The following is a 7673-nucleotide window of genomic DNA, read 5'->3' on the forward strand; positions in this document are numbered from 1 at the left end:
TCTGCTGGCAAGTGTGCTTGATTTGTGTGTCCATGATCCGATCAGTTGCAGCTTTTTCCATGCAATCTGGATTTAACTCTGTGGGTGTGAGCTATTCTGCAATGTCGGATGTGTCTAATAATGGTGGAAAGTATGGCCGAAGGCGGTCCACATTGAACACTGGGAGTAGGCCAAGGAATGGGGGAATGCTATGCTCAAATGCATTGTCTCCCACAGCCTTGGTAACGGTGTAAGGACCATATCGGAGAGGTTTGAGTTTCCGATAGGCTCCGGTAAGGCGTTCCTTTTGCAAATGCAACCAGAATTTATCGCCCACCTGAAACTTGTGTGGCACTCGATGTTGATCATGTCGTTGCTTGTACTTGGCATTTGATTTCTCGAAAATGTCATGGACTTGCTGGCGAATATGTTGGATGTTCTCAATGAAGCTGTTTGCCTTATCTGTTTCGGACTGGACATGAGCTGAATCTGCGTGAGTAGCTGCAAATGGCATGGCCACATCAATGGGACATAGTGGCTGGAATCCCAAGCCCACCTGAAAAGGGCCATGGCTAGTCGAGCTATGGAGAGCCCAGTTGTAGCTGTGCTGAACATAGGGGAGGCTCTCATCCCATGTGTGTGGATGCTTTGAGTTGTATATGCGCAGAATGTGTACAATCATCCTGTTGACAACCTCTATCTGGCCATTAGTTTGAGGATGGAAGGCTATGGACTTAGTGAGTTTGGTGTCCAGCATTGACCAGAGACTAGACCAAAATGTAGTAAGGAACCTGCTATCCCGATCTAAGATGATAGACTGTGGAATCCCAAAGTGCACCCACACTCGTTCAAAGAAGAGTTTAGCAGTGGCTTTTGCTGTGATATTCTTCTTGCAAGCCACCATAATGGAAATCTTCGAGAACCTATCGACGACCACAAAACACAGTCATTTCCATGCTTAGTGGAAGGAAGGCCTGACATGTAATCCATGGAGATGCATTCCCAAGGTCGACTAGAGGTAGGTAGTGGGGTATAGAGGCCTTGCTTCTTGACTGTCGATTTGGCAATGGTGCAGGCAGTGCATGATCTGATGTACTTCCCGACATCTTGTCGAAGATTCGGCCAGCAGAAATACTTCTGTAGTACTACCACTATTTTCTCGACCCCGAAATGCCCATCAGCACGACTGTAGTGTGCTTCCCAAATCATCTTGGCATGCTCGCTTAAAGGAACACAAAGGTGACCCAAGTGGCATAATAGGGCATCCTAGAGTTGAAAATCTGGAACATGCCGACCCTCTAAGAGCGTCTGGTATGTGTGGCCAAAGTTTGGGTCGCTTTTGTAGAGAAGTGGCCAATTAGAAGTCTCGTGCCCACAAGAGTTGAGCACGGTGGTTAATGACATGATCGGTGGTCGACTGAGGTAATCTGAAACATTATTAGTGCGACCCTTCTTATACTTGATATTTAAATGGAACTATTGCAGGTATGTGGACCACTTCTGATGGCGATCATTCTATAATTTCCCTTGGGTCTGTATGAACTGGAGGGGTCAGTGGTCTGTGTGGATGACCGTTTCCTTCCCCAAAATGTAATGTTTCCATTTTTGGCAGGCCTGCACAATGGAATACATCTCTTTGTCATAAGTGGGATACTTTTGGACTGTGTCTGAAAGTGTCTCACTATGATATGCCACTGGATGCCCGTGTTGAGTAAGGACTACCCCAATAACATAGCCAGAGGCATCTGTCTCAACCTCAAATGGTTGTTGCATGTTTGACAATGCAAGCACTGGTGCCGAGCAGAGGCGGTCTTTCAATTCTGCGAATGCCTTCTGTTGAGATTCAGACCAAAACAATTTTGCTTTCGCTCATCCCCTTGGTGACTTGACTCAAGGGCCAAGTGATATGAGAAAATCCCAACACGAACCTATGGTAGAAGTTGGCAGGACCTAGAAAGCTGCGGAGCTCCGTTAGAGTGGTTGGAGAGGGCCAATCCCAAATGACTTGGATCTTGGCTAGATCCACATGGACCCAGTGTTCATCAATAATGTATCCTAGATACTGAACTTGGGTCATGCCAAAAGTGCATTTCTCCAAATTGGCACATAACTTGTGTTATCGCAGTGTTTGGAGAACCTATCAGATGTGTTGGAGGTGCTCTTCCCAACTTTGGTTGAAGATCAGGATGCCATCCAAGTATACCACTACAAATGAGTTGGTGAATGGCTACAAGATGTCATCCATTAGCCTCATGAAGGTTGCAGGAGCATTCGTCAATCCAAAAGGCATAACCAACCATTCGAAAAGTCCCTCCTTGGCTTTGAAGGCAGTCTTCCACATATCGGAGGGTTCGATTGGTACCTGGTGATATCCTAACTTCAAATTGATCTTGCTGAAATATTTTTCCCCATTTAGTTGGTCTAGGAGGTCATCGATCCATGGGATCGGGTACCTATTACGAACAGTGATCTTGTTTAGTGCTTGATAGTCAATACAGAGTCTCCAAGTCCCATCCTTCCTCTGTACCAACACGATCGGCTCCCATAGGGTGATGAACTCAGATATATGTGACCTTTTTGTAGCAGCTCTTGAATCTACCTCTTCATTTCATTGTTCTCTAGAACGGAGCGCTGATAGATTGGTCCATTAGGCAGCAGCGGACTTGGGGTCATATCGATGGAGTGCTTGACCTTACAATGCAGAGGAACCCCTGCAGGGAGGTGAAGATGTCCTCATACTCCTCCACGACCTTGTCCATCTATAGTTGTCATGCAGAGGGGCCCTGTCTGGAGGTCGTGACCACTGTCTTCTTCTTTCCTTGAGGGCGTGTCATCAGGGCAACAAATTTCCCGATTTTGAAAATGAACTTACTGCATTGTTTTGCAGTAACCAAAGAGATGGCAATAGGCGGTGCTACCTCCGGTATCCTGTACAACTTATTTCCCAAGGTAATAATAACAGCACGGGGCCTTGATTCATACACAACATGTCGCTTCCACAAGTATGGTTGTCCTAATAATACATCATAAACTTCAAGGGGAGCAATGTCACACAATACCTCATCCATGAAGGGGTTGATGTTGTATGGAAGGCGACACTGCTGGCTCACGTGAAGATCCCGTCCTTGGTGAAGCCACCCGATGGTGTACGGTTGTGGATGTGCTGTGGTCAGTAAGCCTAGCCACTTCATGACCTCTGCCGAAATGAGGTTCTTTTGGCTCCCACTGTCGATAATGAACTGTAGCAGGGATCCCTTTACCCACATCTAGGAGTGGAAGAGACGCTCCTCCTACTTTGGATCTTCGAGTTCCTCCTTCTGGATCTTCGTGGTGGCAACAGTAGCATTGGGTCCGCATCGACAATTTGCTTCCTTTTGTCATTCCCCTTGTCGGGTTCTAAATCAAAGTCGAAACATGCATCTAATTCTAAAACTTTTAGCTTAGCCACTAGTGACTGCTTGGCCCGACACTCACTTGTGTTGTGAGTGGAGCTCTTATGGAACTCACACCATTTTTCCGTGTCCTTTCTGGGCTTCGCGGCGCTGTTCTTTGCTTGCAGCTTTGGCGGGTTGTCTTGGGCCACCCCACCTTGGCTTTGCCCTTTGTTCTGTGATTTGAGGACACCTTTCCCTTGCCTCAGATTTGTAGATCCAAAGTCTCGCTTCTTCGGTTTAAACTTTTGCTCGACCTTGACAACATATCGGTATGTCGTGCCCAGCGAGGAGATGTTCAGGAATTCTATTTCTTCCTAGATGTACTTGTGCAGGTAGCCACAATATTTGAGTATCAAATGCTGCTCTGAATCCTTGATACCCAACTTTGTGCGAAGGGCATGGAAAATATTGGTAAACTCCGGCATGTCTTGGTCCCTTCCCTGCCGCAGCATGGTCCACTTTATGTATTGATCCTCATAGCTTCCGACAAGGTAGTATTGCTCCTTGATGGCATCTCGGAATGAATTCCAGGTGGGTGCAGCTGAAAATAGTGAGCCAGTACTTTCATCCTTCTGCTCGCAGTAGGTTTCCCACCAGTCCTTGACGTGGGGGGCTGCTTTGAGAAGAGAAAAAATAATCTTTTCCCGACTGGAAAAATCATGAACAGAAAAATAACCCTCTAGCATATTTAACCATTTATCAACTGCATTTGCGTCTATCTGACCCTCGAATATGGTGATTTCAAAATTAACTTGTACCTTAAACGGTGTGGCATTTCTAGAGTAGCTATGGGAAGCCGATGCATCGCCCCTGGGTAGCCGCTGAAGGATCTAGGCAAAGTTGTCCATCATTGCATTCCTTTATTGCTCGAGGACTTCTTCGAGCAAGATTTTGATAGGATCTCCTGCTCCCTCGTCTTTCTTTTCATCCGCCATGGGAGGTTGTCAGGTTTTGCGAGGCTGGTCTTGCAAAGGTTCGACCAGTTCAAGCCCCAACTCCTTATATCCCAACCTCATTGGAGACATGCAAAGAAAAAAAGAGAAAAAGCATATAGCTATGATACCACTGATCCGGATTTAAACAGGAACACAACAAATTATAGAGATAACCAAAAACACAAAGATGCAGCGGAAATAATACTTCATTTCATTAATGTAAAATATTGAGATATGCTTACAAACAGAGAATGGAAATAAACAACTAAGGTGATGGTAGCTTATCTCTGAGAAGAGATGTGGTGGCTACATGTCTCTGAACTCTGTTACAATGAGGCTCGAAGGCCTATTTATTGTTGAGAAACAATGGAAAACCCTAAACATCCAAAAATCTAACCCTAGAAGATGAAACGCTAAACTGTGGGCCTCGTTTGGGTAAATTGGTACATCAACTTCCCGGGGTCGTAACTTTGGCATACAATCTCTGTTTGACGCGTACAATATCTTGTGAGAAAGATCTATTCGAGAACTACAACTTTGGGAAGAGCAATGTCAGTGCATGGATCTGTGTTGCTCCAAGTTTTCCAAAAAAATGTCGTTTAGGGCCTCAAAACAGCTCCGGAAGTTTAGGACCCGAAAAAATGCTAAAAATAGTAAATTGTGCTACAATTAAGGAAACTGAAAAGCTAAAAGAAACAATGGTAGGGGTCCAAGTGGACTTGGCGGGTGGCCACCAATATCCACTTGGATCATATCTCAACAAAGCGAGAGGATTTGATGCGAATATATCCTACACTACAACTACAAATAATCTTATTGTGCCTTCTTTCTCTTGTCCTACAACAGATGAAGGCTCAATCACTAGATTGCACAATTCTAGCATTGCAAACTTCATTAACAATGGTATGTGGATATAAGTTTGTGAAAATAAAGGTGATACATTGGGGCTTTTAGCTACTAGATCGAACCTCTTGTCTTAGAGCGTTACATCAAACCCAACATTCCAACCATGCATGAAACATTAATCTTAAAAATTATCGAATATATAAGCACTAAAATATCAAATGTTGGTTGTGAGAATGACGTCAACAAGTGCCTTATAGGGAATGCTAATAATAAAAAACAATAAATTTCTTGGTGATAAGCTTGTAGATGATTGCAGCTTGTTCCCATTTCATACCATTTGGGGATTTTATGTAGATTTTGTTTAAAGGGAGGGTCAAATCTCTCTTTTGCCTTTTTTTTATAACCCTCCTATTATATTTATTTCATACCGGAAAAGCTCAGGTTTCACATAACTCTCCGCATATTAGTTTCCTATGTCTCTCCAAAGTGTTTGGATAAAGTTACACAATTCAAATTCTTAGTCTCCCTTTACCCATAAATTAACTGTTGTGCCTTGTTGTGCTCATGTCTATGAACAAGATGATATTATTTGCCTCTATATCATTATAATTAAAATGATTAATCTTTTGAATTCCCTATTTCTAATAAGTGATGGGCTTCATCATGAGAAAAATTCTTAGAGTTTCTTCACCCCTACTGTGTTAAAGAGACCTATTCCATCAAACAGGTCCTTTTAGTTATCAAATTTTAAAATTGCAATGCATTTTGAACATCATTTTATCTGCAAGAGAAAGGTTGTGAATATTAATCTTTCTGATTCAAGTCTTACCTAAATCCTTCATAAATTCATATATTTCCATGACTTCCATAACTATATTTTGGAATTATTGTTGAAGAATGATTACTCTGAGTTTTGTTGCTTCCAAGTGAAACAACATCATTTCAAAGTACTTTTAAAATGGAATTAAACATGAGCCCTAGTGTGCGAGTTTTTTTTCCATAATAGTGGCTGAAGTAAAGGAACTCCCGAAAGTAAAGAAACTCCCAAACTACGGTGACAATGTGGATATTTATTAAGTATGGAGTTAAGATTAAGCGCTGAGATTTTACAGCTCATTACTATCATTAGAGGACAGATATTTAAACACCTTTGGTACTTTAGACAATCTTAGTCAAATTTGTAATTCTAATTCCCATGTTTCTTACAGGTTAAAATTACAACTCTAGAGAATGGGGTGTATCGTGTAGACTTTCTTCTCTACGCTAAGCATAAGCTATTATTTTCTGAGCCAATTCATGCTAATGAAATGCTGGCTTCAGAACATTCCAGTCGGCCAGTATAGAGATTATGTGGGAGCTTGTAGAAGCTTGTGTCCTGAGACAATTTAGAAATTTGTTACAGAGTTTCTCCTATCCCACTTCTCACCGGCCCACAATAATCCCTTCCATGTGCTCACAAAGCTAAAATATCAATTCCATACTTCCAAGTCAGAGCATATGCACATTCAGAAAATGAGACTATATATTTGTAAAATGCTAGTATATCTTATTAATTGAAGCATCATTTTGAAGAAAACAACATAGTTACTAGTTCTTGAGACTTTCCCTGGTTTTGACTGTTTAACACAGGCGTCAAATAGGACCACTAGCTAGTAGTCAGCTGCCAATTTTCTATGGAGGAAAGACCCACGTTTTCATTAAATGGAGAAATTCTTCCCACACAGGTTATGGTTCTTAATAAAGCAACCAAAATCTAAACCGTGGAGAAAAAGAGGTTGAGTTCCAGTTCTGCCATCAATAAACCATCCATTCATTATCACATATACGGAGATAAACTATGCATCCATTAATGGATTTTCGATACATTCATTAAAAAAACCAAGGGCTTACCAAAATCATTCATGACAGATTGATAACGTTGGATGTTTGCTGTTGATGAGCTCAAGAATCCTCTCAAACAAGAATACATCACAGGGAATCCTGAGAGCTCCCTTGTAACTATATCCGAATTCCTCTACAGAAGCCTCCAGCAGCTCTGCAAATAAGGAATGGTTGAGAACGCTGGCATGTATCACAAATCTTATAACAATATCCTTCCCTACACACACAGGCACGAATCCCTTCGGAACAGTATTGTCATTCTTCTTGCCATATGAACTCTGTCTGCTCTTCTGGTTCTTCGCTATCTTGAGAAACGCCATTGACCGCCTGAGGGAATGGATATCAATAACTCTATGCATGAAACGAATCAAGTGTCACACTGGAAGTGATTGCGAAGAAATGAATGTCTGCCAGATTTAGCAGAGCAGGAGAACATATGGCATAGGATACAACTCCTCTGATCATCCGCTATAGCATTGAAAATCTGTTACAGTTTGAATACTGGAGGACCAAGCAAGAAGGATCATATAGATGGTCAGATTTTCCGTACAATGATACGTGTACCATTAATGGGATATTGTTTAAAAATGCATATAAT

The 7673-nt window shown here is 42.2% G+C and overlaps 1 pseudogene; it reads right to left on the reverse strand.

Moving 5' to 3' along the window:
- Positions 1-7089: 7089 nt before the first annotated feature.
- On the reverse strand, positions 7090-7395 carry LOC149212463 (auxin-responsive protein SAUR71 pseudogene; annotated as a pseudogene).
- Between the last annotated feature and the right edge of the window lie 278 nt (positions 7396-7673).

The sequence above is a fragment of the Pinus tabuliformis genome, chromosome 1_1 (genome assembly GCF_031772625.1).
Source record: "Pinus tabuliformis cultivar Carrire ecotype Pingquan chromosome 1_1, CPIR1, whole genome shotgun sequence".
NCBI classification, from domain to species: Eukaryota; Viridiplantae; Streptophyta; class Pinopsida; order Pinales; family Pinaceae; genus Pinus; species Pinus tabuliformis.